At 44.6% G+C, this 15,117-nt stretch overlaps 1 non-coding gene across 1 annotated transcript; it reads right to left on the reverse strand.

The window, feature by feature from the left end:
- Window positions 1–3,620: 3,620 nt before the first annotated feature.
- LOC125999713 (small nucleolar RNA SNORA22) lies at window positions 3,621–3,747 on the reverse strand. The gene has a single exon (XR_007492192.1). It is a non-coding gene; the product is annotated as a small nucleolar RNA SNORA22 (small nucleolar RNA).
- Window positions 3,748–15,117: the final 11,370 nt, after the last annotated feature.

Consider the following 15,117-nt stretch of genomic DNA (forward strand, 5'->3'; position numbering starts at 1 on the left):
CAGGGACCCTGACCAGCGGGTAAAGCTGGGGACCACGTCAGTAAGTCGCAGTTCTCGAAGAAGAATCCGGCCTGAAATAGAAGAAGGACTCGGAAATAAAGAGACTCGAGACAAAGGTTTCCGATCAGGAGTCCATTTAATAAAGGAAAAAATAGACCTTTTATAGACAATGCAAAACAGAGAAAGTAGGGGCGAGGCGCAATAGGAGTGGCTGTAACTTTCCACGGGAACATCTTGATTTTCCAAGGTTAATAAGATTATCATCAGTCAAGAGATTCACATTATCTTTGAGCATCAAAATACAAAATCTATGGGGCCGGGCGGTGGCGCTAAAGGTAAGGTGCCTGCGCTAACCTTGGACGGACCGCGGTTCAATCCCACGGTGTCCCATATGGTCCCCCAAGCCAGGAGCAAACTTCTGAGCACATAGCCAGGAGTAACCCCTGAGCGTTACCGGGTGTGGCCCAAAAACCAAAAAAAAAAAATACAAAATCTAATTTCAACTTGGGCCTTATGACCCCTGTCTTTACAAGGACATCTTGGAGCCTAGTGACTCCCTAGCTCTAGGCTATTTCTATTTCTTTTGGGTCTAAGGGCAAAAAGGCCACATGCAGCTTGTAAGCACTTTGGCTAAGACTTTCAGAGTCTCCATTTTGATTAGTGAGAGGGCTTTTTAATTATTCCAAACAGTCCCCAACAAATTTCCCCTTTTTTATTAATTCAAAGATGGGTGGAAACCCTGTCTTAGGCTGTCTGGTGGGCCCCCAGTGTCAGAACCCCAAAAGTAGCGGCTCAGGGAGCACGCAAGAAAGTTCTTGCGGGGCCGGGTAGGTGGCGCTGGAGGTAAGGAAGCGCTAGCCAAGGAAGGACCGCGGTTCGATCCCCCGGCGTCCCATATGGTCCCCCCAAGCCAGGGGCGATTTCTGAGCACATAGCCAGGAGTAACCCCTGAGCGTCAAATGGGTGTGGCCCAAAAACCAAAAAAAAAAAAAAAGAAAGTTCTTGCATCAGTGCATGTAGGCTGGAGTGCCGTACCCCTAAAAGCCTGCACAAAGTTAAAGAATGAGGTGTGCTCCTGACTACTGGCACCAGGCTAATCCCGTCAAAGGCATTTCCACAGCCGTGTGAGGAAGGATTTCTTACGCTTAGCGAGCCGTTTCAGTTCCTCAAAATCCAGTTCTTCAGGGGCGCTCTCCTCGCCTCAGCAGTATCAGCAACAGGGGGCTCATGAGGCTGGAGCTGCTGGTAGTAAATGCCCACAGATTTTTTTGTAGCCTCATTAATCTGGGTTTTTATAAAGCCAGTTAGGCGGCGAAATGCCCATGGACCAAAAGAAATGAGCAGCATGAACTCAATGAATGGGCCAAGCAGCATGGATAGAAGGGTGGTAACCAGGTAGATGTGGAGAACTAATTTTCATACCAGCTTTCCTCCCTGTCCAAGGTTTTCTTGGTTTCAGCTAGACTTTCTTCAACCTTTTTTATGCTATCCTTAACGAGGCCTAACTTATCTTTAAAAAAGCAACATTCTTCTTTTAAGGCAACACATATTCCCCCCTTCTTTAAAAAGGCAAGATCAAGGCCTCGACGATTTTGCAATACCATTTCAGCCAAGGAGCCAACAGTTTGTTGTAGATAATCGAGACCCTTTTTTAAGCTCCTCTATATCCTTAACAACAGTGTTTGTTAGAAAGCCTATAGACCCCTCAGTGCGGATGAGGGAATAAATACCTGTATCTGCACCAGCGGCGCCAAGTCCAACAAGGATGGCCAGGGTGATGGCTGTTACGGGTTCGCGTTTAGCACGAGAGAGACCAGGGGAGGTACCAGAGTAAGGCAATAAGTTCGATTCGGGTCGAACAGTGAGTTTGGGCATAAGAATTTCCAAAACACAATAATCACGGTGAGCAAGAAAAACATCAACAATAATATGAAGAGTCAATCCAGTGGAGCAAACAAAAAAGGTGAAATTTTGGGCAATAAGAAAAAGAGCTTGTCCATGAACATGAAATGTTTGATTGCAGGTTTCTAGCAAGGGAACGGGAGGAATCATGTGGGGGCCAAGAAGACAGAGTCCATACCCCACGACTTATCTCACTGTAAGTCCGTGTCTTTGAGGCTGTGCACCAGTGAAGGAGACCAGAGTCATTGGTGTAGAGGGGAGTTCCGAAGGCTGCAATGCCTTCATAGAATGGTGGGACCGGTGAGTAGCAAATCCAGCAGCGTTCATAGGGGTTATGGAGAGAGCTTGGGCAGATGCATTAACCATTTGAAGGATGAGGTCTATAAGGAAACAGCTTGGCAGGAGGCAAATGGTTACTTGGGGCCCTTTTTTTTTACAATAAAATATTTCATAAATTTAATTTTTTATATAAATAATAGGAATTTACTTAGTCTTCTGGCCTGGGTTTACAAGCAGAAGACACTAGCAATTTACATTACACAAATTATTTTCTAATACCACCGGAATGTTATCTGACCTCTGTCAGACTTCAGCATAAAAAATTTTTATAATTAACAATTGCCAATTTTTCAATTTTTAAAGTGAATCTAAATGATTTTTTTAAACTTAATTATTATCTAAAAGCTAGATGCTATTTTTAGCCACAAATCCATATTCTTTAGGCCTTAACTTATACATAACAGGAAAGCTGGGTGATTGCAAAGTCCAGAAATTCTCCAGGGAAAAGTTATCCCCGATGGCCATTGAGAAATCTGGGGTTTACCATTCCCTACACTTTCTGCCATGCTGTGAGGACAAAGCTAGCTTAACACATGATTTTAGCAGGCTGTTACAGTTTGTTAGATGACCAGACAGAACCAAGTTGAAAAAAAATTAATTGAAATTTTAAAAATGGATAAGGCTTTAAAAATTGTATTTGTCATGAAATGTAGAAATAACAAATAAACAGACAAAACAAAACAACACTAAACAACATTGTAGCACTTTCACTCATCACAACACACACATGAACAGACAAAAGGATTGAATCAAAACTCGCATTAGAAAAATTGACAAGCGCTTTTAAATATTTAGTCGGCATATTTGTAAAAAAAATTTTTTTTGTAGAAAAACTTGTAGTTTTTTTGAAGTACTTAATGTAGCTGGAGTGGAACTTTGCTGAAAATAAATTTTAAGGTTTAGATTTTACACGAAACATTTTTAAAACAATCCTAATTTGAAGTTTAAAACATGAAGTAAAATGTAAGCAGTAAAAAATTTTTGTTAAGTAAAATGGTTAATGAGCACTGTAGAAGGAGTCTCCACTCTGAAGTATGATATCATTTGCTGTAAATGAATAGGTTTTCTTTAAATTAGTTTAACAGGAAAACAGTAAGGCAGCTGCAATAAAGTGTTAAAAATTTTTAACAAACAACTGTTCCTACTTTGAAGACTTTAAGTGAATAATTTGTAAAAATTATATACCAAATTAACAAGATGTTTAGACATTATAAAATATAGTTAAATACATTTGATGCATTTTCACACCTAGAACTTAAGACCAAAATTATATTTGATACTAGTTAATTTGCTTTTATAATATTACTCATAAAATTAAATATATATATTTTTCATCAATACTAGATTTCTTTACTTTGATACAAATGTACAGATTTGTATAATGTGCTGACCTTTTGAATACACTTAAAAGGATAGGTGTAATGCAAAGGTAAAGAACAACCATTGCTGTAGCACAAAATTAAAACCAAGAGTACTATAAAGCACACCTGGATGTTTACTGTGCAGTAAAATTAACTATATTATTTAAAAAGGCTAATCACATTATTTTCCACATAATTTTTAATACCTTAAAAATCAAAATAAATTTTTAATAGAAATATAGAAGACTCAAATTTTAATACTTGTGTGTCCATTTAAATTTTAGAACACCAAAAGGTTTTTCTTTTACCAATAATCTGTTATTACAAGTGAAAGAATTATGACCTTGCTCTAAAATTTCTGAGGCATGAAAAAAGGGAGTTTATTGCTGTTATCTTCCTGTTGCTTTTTCTCCCTAGAGAATTTTTAACCCTTACAAACCTGAATTTAGAAGGTTTTCTAATTTCCAATGTTTTAATAATTACGTTACAACACCCAATGCACAAAACTTAATTACACAAATGCTTTTAGAAAAGGCACACTATGCCACATAATTTAATTCACAAACTTTACAATTATTTGAGGCATCTTATGAGATGCAACAAAATTCTGACAATAATTCTTACTATATATTTCACATGAACAGTTCCTGAATCTTTTTAATTCTACCCCCGCCACTCTGCCACAAACACTACCTCTGCATAGATTAAAGGGCTTATTATAACATTTTTGAACACATTTAAAACCTTATAATTTTACCAACTGTGGTTTTTATATTAGAAAAACATTTTAGGGCTGCATTCCTACCCTAAGGAATAGGTGGGTATTGGCTAGCTTATTAGGATTTTAAAGAAAAATAGACCTTGAGTGAGTTGGGGGTATATGGCCTTTTCCTAGAGTGGGGCCAGGACTTTATCTTTCTGTTTGTGCTGATCTGAGGTTTTTATATTCAAAACGAGAACTTTTAAGACCTGGAGGTAAGGGGTACCTTGTTGTCACTGGCTTGCGACTTTTTTTTTCTTCACATGCATCTTTTGAAAAACTGTATAAACTTATTTGCTGGATAATGAATATTAATTTTTTCCTTAAAGGAGGCACATGCCAAAGGCCAATTATTTGTATTTTGCATCAGCCAATTAATATGCTGTTTTATTTTAAGGTTGAATAGGATAATTAGGTTTATTTTCAAAATATTTTTTACAAAATTTATTACCTGTGCTACACATATTTGACAAAGTGTAGGGCTGACGAGGTGAAGCAGAAACTTCCACTGATAATGCGGGGAGGGACCAGCACAGTTAATAGCAGGGAGGCTAGAGGTAAAATTTTTACAGTCAGCAGGGTGTAATGGTATAGAGAAAAAAAGCAATCTTTTAAGATCAATTTCTAATTTATTGGAATTAGAGGGAATGTCAACCGAGGAGGGGAAATTGGGTTGCAAAAGCACCCATGGGAATCATGGTTTATTTAATTGCTTTGAGAATATGCAAGAGATGCCACTTTCCAAATTTCTTTTGAATAACAAAGATTGGGGTATTTCAAGGTGAATTGGAAGGCTTAAAGTGGAAGTGGCAGGGCTTGAGCTGGCTGTTCCCTGAGGCCAGCAGGAAGGAGACTGAAAGTTGGGCTTAGGGCTGGCCCAAGCAAAATGTACTGAGTAAAGGGCGCATTAGACCCAGAAGTTTTAACAGCAAAGTGCAGATATCACAAGGTTTTATGGCTTAGAAGCTGACCTGGCTCAGTCTGGTCAGAAATAGCTTTTGGCAGGCATGGGGGACCATATGGGACACCGGGATTCAAACCAACCACCTTTGGTCCTGGATCGGCTGCTTGCAAGGCAAACGCTGCTGTGCTATCTCTCCGGGCCCAAAAGGTTTTTCTTTGGAGGCTGCCTCTTAAAATATTTTTGCAGGTTTCATTAGCATTTTCGTAAGCAAGCTGCTTGAAAGGGGATTATTATTATTTGCAGAGCCCATAATCCTTTGTATCGTTTCCAGGAGTCTGCTAATGAAGTTATTGTAGGGCTCCTGGGAACCTTGCACTGTTTGAGCCAGCGGAATGGTGGCCTGTGTACTTTTAGGCATGGCTCTCCAAGCCCGGAGGGCAGCAGCATTGGTCAGAGCCAAACGAGCAGGGGAAAGCGTCTGTTGCTGTTCTCTAAGGGAGGCAAAGGTTTCCGTGCTGGTAAGCTGTTCATAGATCTGATTTGGGAGGGTAAAACCTCCGTCGCCCAGGTTGACCTGTTGCCTGCATTGGGCCAAAAAATCCGTCTCCCAAAGTATATAGTCGGAGTGTGGCAAGGTCGTGCTAGCAATTTCCTTCCATTCAGCAGGTAACAGTTCTCCCCCATCTAGGACTGCCTCAAGGCAAGAGAGGGTGTAGGGGGCATTATGGCCATAGGTATTTATGGCTTGAAAAAGGGTTTTTATAGGTTTGTGTTGGAGACGTTGGTATCTCCTAATCTCTGCCATGTGGTTGCCCACTGAAGGTGCAGGTTCAGGGTTATCAGGGACTTGTTGCGGCTCTTCCTGAATGTCCTCAAGGGACCTAGCTGAAGCCTGAGCCCTCTGGGCAGCCTGGGCTCTACCTAGGGTGTGGCTGTGAGTCAGAGCACCCATGCCCCTTTGTTGGGACCGGCCCCAATCCTCCGGCAAGCGGGGTATGGGAGGGGGCAGGGAGGGGGTAGGCAAGGTAACTCGCTCGGGCTGTTGATTAAAAAATACAGGGAACTGATATAAGTCATCAGAGGATTGAAGCTGGGCAATTTGTTCCTCCAGACTTTTTATCTCCTTAAGTTCTCTTAATTGTGCCTCTAGATTGGCCTTACATTTTATGAAGCTAGAGGGGACAGTCTGCTGTGCTAAAACCTGGGGTGAATTAGGCAGGCGGTCTGCACTATACGGAGGGGGGGAGGCGCAGGGAGGAAACCGGCCATGATCATAATAGGCGGCCTCATCCTGCAGGGACAGATTATCTTCAGTATCTAAAATCTCCTCCTTAGTGGGTGCACTGGCAATTATGGGGTAAAAGCCCTTGGAGGGTTCCAAGTCTAAATCTATAAGGCTTTCTGTTTTGGGAGGGGTGCTGCTGGCCCAAGATTGACTGCAGGAAGCCATTTCTACAATGGCTTCAGCCTTTTCAACAATGTCCTTGTTAACGGGGCTTTCCCCAGAAGAGTCTAATTCTGCTCCCGTAATAATTTTTCCAAGAATAGTCCAATAGAATTGCATAACCTTTCTATCTTTCTTTTTACCATATTTGGTATAATATTGCAAAATCTCAGCACCAATTGGTTTCCAAGTACTGGTAACTATTTGGGGTCTAGTGACTACAAACCATGGGCAAATATCATGGACACATATAAAAAATTTAATTAGGTTCTTTTTCTTCAATTTAACGTTTCTTTCACCCAGCTCTTTCCTAAGATATTTAATAAAAACCTCTTCTTTAGATAAAGTAGCCCCCATTTTTCCGGGGCAATAGTCCCCAATTTCTGGGATGATTGAACAGCGATGTTAGTGATCACTTAGTCTAACCTTCCTGCACCCTGCCCTTAATAGGGACTTACCAGCGACTTGTGGACAGGCTCCCGGGACTAGCGCTTTTGCATTCGGCAGGGTGTCCCGTTCTTTGAGCCTTGCACTGGGCGCCACTTGTGGTCCACCAGGGACCCCGACAAGCAGGTAAAGCTGGAGACCACGTCAGTAATTCGCAGTTCTTGAAGAAGAATCCGGCCAGAAATAGAAGAGGGACTAAGAAATAAAGAGACTCGAGACGAAGAGTTCCGATCAGGAGTCCATTTAATAAAGGAAAAAATAGACCTTTTATAGACAATGCAAAACAGAGAGAGTAGGGGCGAGGCGCAATAGGAGTGGCTGTAACTTTCCACGGGAACATCTTGATTTTCCAAGGTTAATAAGATTATCATCAGTCAAGAGATTCACATTATCTCTGAGCAACAAAATACAAAATCTAATCTCAACTTGGGCCTTATGACCCCTGTCTTTACAAGGACATCTTGGAGCCTAGTGACTCCCTAGCTCTAGGCTATTTCTATTTCTTTTGGGTCCAAGGGCTAAAAGTCCAAATGCAGCTTATAAACACTTTGGCTAAGACTTTCAGAGACTCCATTTTGATTAGGGAGAGGGCTTTTTAATTATTCCAAACAGTCCCCAACAGAGCAGTTCCTTGGTGTTCCCTTCCTAGAATTGGCATCTGGGAGAGCGAGGTTCCTGGAGACTCTTTTTGACCGACTCCAAAGAGGTTAACTCACTAGGATAGTAGACAGACACACACAGGCAGCACTCACAATTTTTCACAGTCGGGCCCCACTGGGCAGGTGTAGTTTTGTGGAGTTTTCCAGCCTGATGTCACAAACAGGGGACCAGGATTAATTTTTCACAGTCGGGCCCCACTGGGCAGGCCTAGTTTTGTGAATTTTCCAAGCCTGACATCACAAAGAGGGGACCTGGCTTATGCACAGTATAGCCGGTTTTCACTTCATGGAGCAGTTCCTTGGCGTTCCTGCCCTAGAAATGGCCTCTGGGAGAGCGAGTTTTCTGGAGCCTCTTTTCGGCCCACTCCCAAGAGGTTCACACAATAGTATAATAGACACACTAACAGGCAGCACTCACAATTTTTCACAGTTGGGCCACTGGGCAGGCGTATTTTTGTGGATTTTCGCAGTGTGACATCAGAAACAGGGGACCTGGCTTAATTTTTCAAAGTCGAACCCACTGGGCAGGCGTAGTTTCCTGGATTTTCCCAGCTAGACGTCACAGACAGCAGACCTGGCTTCTCCATAGTATAGCCGGTTTTCACATTATGGAGCAGTTCCTTGGTGTTCCCGCCCTAGAATTGGCCTCTGGGAGAGCGAGTTTTCTGGAAACTCTTTTCAGCCCATTCCCAAGAGGTTCATGCAACAGGATAGAAGAGACACACACAGGCAGCTCTCACAAATTTCCACAGTCAGGCCCCTCTGGGAAACATAGTTTTGTGGATTTTCCCAGCCTGATGTCATAAACAGGGGGCCTGGCTTAATTTTGCACAGTCGGGCCCCACTGGGCAGGCATAGTTTTAAACAGGGGACTTGGCTTCTGCAACGTTTTGCCGGTTTTCAACTTATTGAGCAGTTCCTTGGCGTTCCCGCCCTAGAATTGAATTCTGGGAGAGCGAGTTTTCTGGAGCCTCTTTTCGGCCCACTCCCAAGAGGTTCACGCAACAGGATAGTAGACAGACACGAACAGGAAGCAGTCACAATTTTTTACAATTTGGCTCCACAGTGCAGGTGTAGTTTGGTGGATTTTTCCCGCTTGACGTCACAAACAGGGGACCTGGCTTAATTTTTTACAGCCGGGCCCAATGGGCAGGAAAAATTTTGTGAACTTTCCCAGCCTGATGTCACAAACAGGGGATCTGGCTTCTGCAAAGAATAGCTGGCTTTCATGTTATGGAGAGTTCCTTGGCATTTCCGCTTCTAAAATTGGCCTCTGGGAGAGTGAGTTTTCTAGAGCCTTTTTTCGGCCCATTACCAAGAGTTTCACAAAATAGTATAGTAGACACACAAACAGGCAGCACTCACAAGTTTTTACAGTTGGGCCGCACTGGGCAGTTGTAGTTTATTAGATTTTCCCAGTGTGACATCAGAAACAGGGGACCTGTCTTAATTTTTCACAATCGAACCCACTGGGCTGGCGTAGTTTCGTGGATTTTCTCAGCCAGACATCACAATCAGTGGATCTGGCTTCAGCAATGTGTAGCCGGTTTTCACATTATAGAACAGTTCCTTGGTGTTCACGCCCTAGAATTGGCCTCTGGGAGAGCGAGTTTTCTGGAGCCTCTTTTTAGCCCATTCCAAGAGGTCCACGCAACAGGATAGTAGAAACACACACAGGCAGCCTCACAAGTTTTCACAGTCAGGCCCCTCTGGGCAGACGTAGTTTTGTGTATTTTCCCAACCTGACGTCACAAACAGGGGACCTGACTTAATTTTTCACAGTTGGGCCCCACTGGGCAGGCATAGTTTTGTGGACTTTCACAGTGTAACATCAGAAACAGGGGACCTGGCTTAATTTTTCACAGTTGAACCCACTGGGCAGACGTAGTTCCATGGATTTTCCCAGCCAGACGTCACAAACAGCGGACCTGGCTTCTGCAAAGTATAGCCAGTTATCCCATTATGGAGCAGTTCCTTGGTGTTCCCGCCCTAGAATTGGCCTCTGGGAGAGCGAGTTTTCTGGAGCCTCTTTTCAGCCCATTCCAAGAGGTTCACGCAACAGGATAGTAGAAACACACACAGGCAGCACTCGCAAGTTTTCACAGTCAGGCCCCTCTGGGAAACATAGTTTTGTGGATTTTCCCAGCCTGCCGTCACAAACAGAGGACCTGGCTAAATTTTGCACAGTCGGGCCCCACTGGGCAGGCATAGTTTTTGGATTTTCCCAGCCTGACATAACAAACAGGGGTTTTGGCTTAATTTTTCACTGTCAGGCCCCACTGGGCAGGCGTAGTTTCGTGGATTTTCCCACCTGACATCACAAACAGCGGACATGGATTCTGCAAAGTATAACCTGTTTGCATTTTAGGGAGCAGTTCCTTGGCATTCATGCCCTAGAATTAGCCTCAATAGAGCTAGTTGTTTGGAGCCTCTTTTCGGCCCACTCCCAAGAGGTTCACGCAACAGGATAGTAGACAGGCACACAGAGGCATCACTCACAAATTTTGACAGCAGGGCCCGACTGGGCTGGCGTAGTTTTGTGGATTTTCCCAGCCTGACGTCACAAACAAGGGATCTGGCTTAAATTTTTACAGTTGGCCCCCACTGGGCATTCGTATATTTTTGGATTTTCCCAGCCTGACGTCACGAACAGGGGACCTGGCTTAAATTTTCACAGTCGGGCTCCTTTGGGCAGGCGTAGTGTTGTGGATTTTTTTCAGCCTGACGTTACAAACAGGGGAACTGGCTTAATTTATCATAGTCAGGACCCAATGGGCTGGCGTAGTTTCATGGATTTTCCCAGCCTGACATCACAAACAGGCGACCTGGCTATTGCATAGTATAGCAGGTTTTCATGTTATGACCAATTCCTTGGCGTTTTTGTCCTAGAATTGACCCCAGAGAAAGCGAGTTTTCTGGAACCTCTTTTTGGCCCACTCCCAAGAGGTTCATGCAACAGGATAGTAGACACACACACAGGCAGCACGCACAATATTTCACAGTTGGGCCCCACTGGGCAGGCGTAGTTTTGTGGATTTTTTCAGCCCTATGTCAAAAACAGGGGACCTGGCTTAATTTTTCACAGTTGAACCCATTGGGCAGGCGTAGTTTTGTGGATTTTCCCAGCCTGACGTCACAAACAGGGGACCTGGCTTAATTTTTCACAGTAGGTCCCCACTGTGTAGGCGTAGTTTTAGTAATTTCCCATCCTGATGTCACAAACATGGGACCTGGCTTAATTTTTCACAGTCAGACCCACTGGGCAGGAAAAGTTTTGTGGATTTTCCCAGCCTTATGTCAAAAACAGGGGACCTGGCTTAATTTTTCAGTCGAACCCATTGGGCAGGTGTAGTTTTGTGGATTTTCCCAGTTTGACGTCACAAACAGGGGACCTGGCTTAATTTTTCACATTCGGGCCCCACTATACAGGGGTAGTTTCGTGGATATTCCCAGGCTGAGGTCATAAACAGGGGACCTGGCTTCTGCAACGTATTTCTGGTTTTCACGTTATGGAGCAGTTCCTTGATGTTCCCTTCCTAGAATTGGCCTCTGGGAGAGCGAGGTTCCTGGAGACTCTTTTCGACCCACTCCAAAGAGGTTAACTCACTAGGATAGTAGACAGACACACACAGGCAGCACTCACAGTTTTTCACAGTCGGGCCCCATTGGGCAGGAGTAGTTTTGTAGATTTTCCCATCCTGACGTCACAAACAGGGGACAAGGACTAATATTTCACAGTCGGACTCCACTGGGCAGGTGTAGTTTTGTGGATTTTCCCAGCATGACGTCACAAACAGAGGACCTGGCTTAATTTTTCACAGTTGGGCCCCACTGTGCAGGCGTAGTTTTAGTAATTTCCCATCCTGACGTCACAAACATGGGACCTGACTTAATTTTTCACAGTCAGGCCACTAGGCAGGCCCAGTTTTGTGGATTTTTGCAGACTGACGTAACAAACAGGGGATCTGGCATAATTTTTCACAGCCGGGCCCCACTGGTCAGGAAAAGTTTTGTGGATTTTCCCAGCTTGATGTCACAAACAAGGAACCTGGCTTCTGCAAATTATAGCCTGTTTTCACGTTATGGAGAGTTCCTTGGCGACTCCGCTTCTAAAATTGGCCTCTGGGAGAGTGAGTTTCCTAGAGCCTCTTTTCGGTCCACTCCCAAGAGGTTCACGCAACAGGATAGTAGACAGACACAAACAGGCAGCATTCACAATTTTTCACAGTCGGGCTCCACTGTGCAGGCGTAGATTTTGTAATTTCCCGTCCTGACATCACAAACATGGGACCTGGCTTAATTGTTCTCAGTCAGGCCAACTAGGCAGGCATAGTTTTGTGGATTTTCCCAGCCTGACGTCACAAACAAGGAACCTGGCTTCTGCAAATTATAGCCTGTTTTCACGTTATGGAGAATTCCTTGGCGTCTCCGATTCTAAAATTGGCCTCTGGGAGAGTGAGTTTTCTAGAGCCTCTTTTCGGCCCACTCCCAAGAGGTTCACGCAACAGGATAGTAGACAGACACAAACAGGCAGCATTCACAATTTTTCACAGTCGGGCTCCACTGTGCAGGCGTAGATTTTGTAATTTCCCGTCCTGACGTCACAAACATGGGACCTGGCTTAATTGTTCTCAGTCAGGCCCACTAGGCAGGCATAACTTTGTGGATTTTCCTAGTCTGACGTCACAAACAGGGGACCTGGCTTCTGCAAAGTGTAAATGGTTTCCATGTTATAGAGAAGTTCCTTGGCGTTCCTGCCCTAGAATTGGCCTCTGAGAGAGAGTTCTCTGGAGCCTTTTTTCGGCCCACTCCAAGTTGGTAACACAACAGGATAGTGGAAACACACACAGGCAGCACTCACAATTTTTCACAGTGAGGCCTCTCTGGGCAGACGTAATTTTGTGTATTTTCTCAGCCTGACGTCATAAACAGGGGACCTGGCTTAATTTTTCATAGTTGGGCCCCACTGCGTAGGTGTAGTTTCGTGAATTTTTCCAGCCTGACGTCACAATCAGGGGACCTGGCTTAATATTTCAGAGCTGGGCCCCACTGGGCAGGAATAGTTTCATGGATTTTCCCAGCCTGATGTCACAAACAGGGGACCTGGCTTCTGCAAATTATAGCCGGTTTTCACGTTATAGAGAGTTCCTTGGCGTTTCCACTTCTAAAATTGGCCTCTGGGAGAATGAGTTTTCTGGAGCCTCTTATCGGCCCACTCCCAAGAGGTTCACACAATAGTATAGTAGACACATAAACAGGCAGCACTCACAATTTTTCACAGTTGGGCCCCACTGCGCAGGCATAGTTTTGTGGATTTTCCCAGCCTTATGTCAAAAACAGGGGACCTGGCTTAATTTTTCAAAGTCCAACCCAGTGGCAGGCGTAGTTTTGTGGATTTTCCCCGCCTGACATCACAAATAAGGGACCTGGTTTAATGTTTCAAATTCGGGTCCCACTGTACAGGGGTAGTTTCGTGGATTTTCCCAGCCTGAGGTCATAAACAGGGGACCTGGCTTCTGCAACCTATTTCCGGTTTTCACGTTATGGAGCAGTTCCTTGGTGTTCCCTTCCTAGAATTGTCCTCTGAGAGAGCGAGGTTCCTGGAGCCTCTTTTCGACCCACTCCAAAGAGTTTAACTCACTAGGATAGTAGACAGACACACACAGGCAGCACTCACAGTTTTTCACAGTCGGGCCCCACTGGGCAGGCGTAGTTTTAGAATTTCCCATCCTGACGTCACAAACATGGGACCTGGCTTAATTTTTCACAGTCGGGCCCACTAGGCAGGTGTAGTTTTGTGGATTTTCCCAGCCTGACGTCACAAACAGGGGACCTGGCTACTGCAAAGTATAAAAGGTTTACATGTTATAGAGCATTTCCTTGGCGTTCCTGCCCTAGAATTGGCCTCTGGGAGAGCGAGTTTTCTGGAGCTTCTTTTCAGCCCATTCCAAGAGATTCACGCAACAGGATAGTAGAAACACACACAGGCAGCACTCGCAAGTTTTCACAGTCAGGCCCCTCTGGGAAACATAGTTTTGTGGATTTTCCCAGCCTGCCATCACAAACAGAGGACCTGGCTAAATTTTGCACAGTCGGGCCCCACTGGGCAGGCATAGTTTTTGGATTTTCCCAGCCTGACGTCACAAACAGGGGAACTGGCTTCTGCAAAGTATAGACGGTTTTCACGTTATGGAGCAGTTCATTGGCTTTCCTGCCCTAGAATTGGCCTCTGGGAGAGCGAGTTTTCTGGAGCCTCTTTTAGGCCCACTCCCAAGAGGTTCACACAACAGGAGAGTAGACAGACACACACAGGCAGCACTCACAATTTTACACAGTCGGGCCCCACTGGGCAGCCGTAGTTTTGTGGATTTTCCCAGCCTGACATAACAAACAGGGGTTTTGGCTTAATTTTTCACTGTCGGGCCCCACTGGGCAGGCATAGTTTCGTGAAATTTCCCACCTGATATCACAAACAGCGGACATGGATTCTGCAAAATATAACCTGTTTGCATTTTAGGGAGCAGTTCCTTGGCATTCATGCCCTAGAATTTGTCGCAAGAGAGCTAGTTTTTTGGAGCCTCTTTTCGACCCACTCCCAAGAGGTTCACACAACAGGAGAGTAGACAGACACACACAGGCAGCACTCACAATTTTACACAGTCGGGCCCCACTGGGCAGCCGTAGTTTTGTGGATTTTTCCAGCCTGACATAACAAACAGGGGTTTTGGCTTAATTTTTCACTGTCGGGCCCCACTGGGAAGGAATAGTTTCGTGAAATTTCCCACCTGATATCACAAACAGCGGACATGGATTCTGCAAAATATAACCTGTTTGCATTTTAGGGAGCAGTTCCTTGGCATTCATGCCCTAGAATTTGCCTCAAGAGAGCTAGTTTTTTGGAGCCTCTTTTCGGCCCACTCCCAAGAGGTTCACGCAACAGGATAGTAGACAGACACACACAGGCAGCATTCACAACTTTTCACAGTCGGGCCCGACTGGGCAGGCGTAGTTTTGTGGATTTTCCCGGCCTGACGTCACAAACAGGGGACCTGGCTTAATTTTTCACAGTCGGCCCCAACTGAGCATGCGTATTTTTGTGGACTTTCTCAGCCGGACATCACAAACAGGGGACCTGGCTTAATTTTTAACAGTCGGGCCACACTGGGCAGGCATAGTGTTGTGGATATTCTTCAGCCTTGTTACAAACAGGTGAACTGGCTCAAATTTTCACAGTTGGGACCCCTGTGCAGGCGTAGTTTCGTGTATTTTCCCAGCCTGACGTCACAAACAGGGCACCTGGT

This window comes from Suncus etruscus, chromosome X, assembly GCF_024139225.1.
Source record: "Suncus etruscus isolate mSunEtr1 chromosome X, mSunEtr1.pri.cur, whole genome shotgun sequence".
Taxonomy (NCBI): domain Eukaryota; kingdom Metazoa; phylum Chordata; class Mammalia; order Eulipotyphla; family Soricidae; genus Suncus; species Suncus etruscus.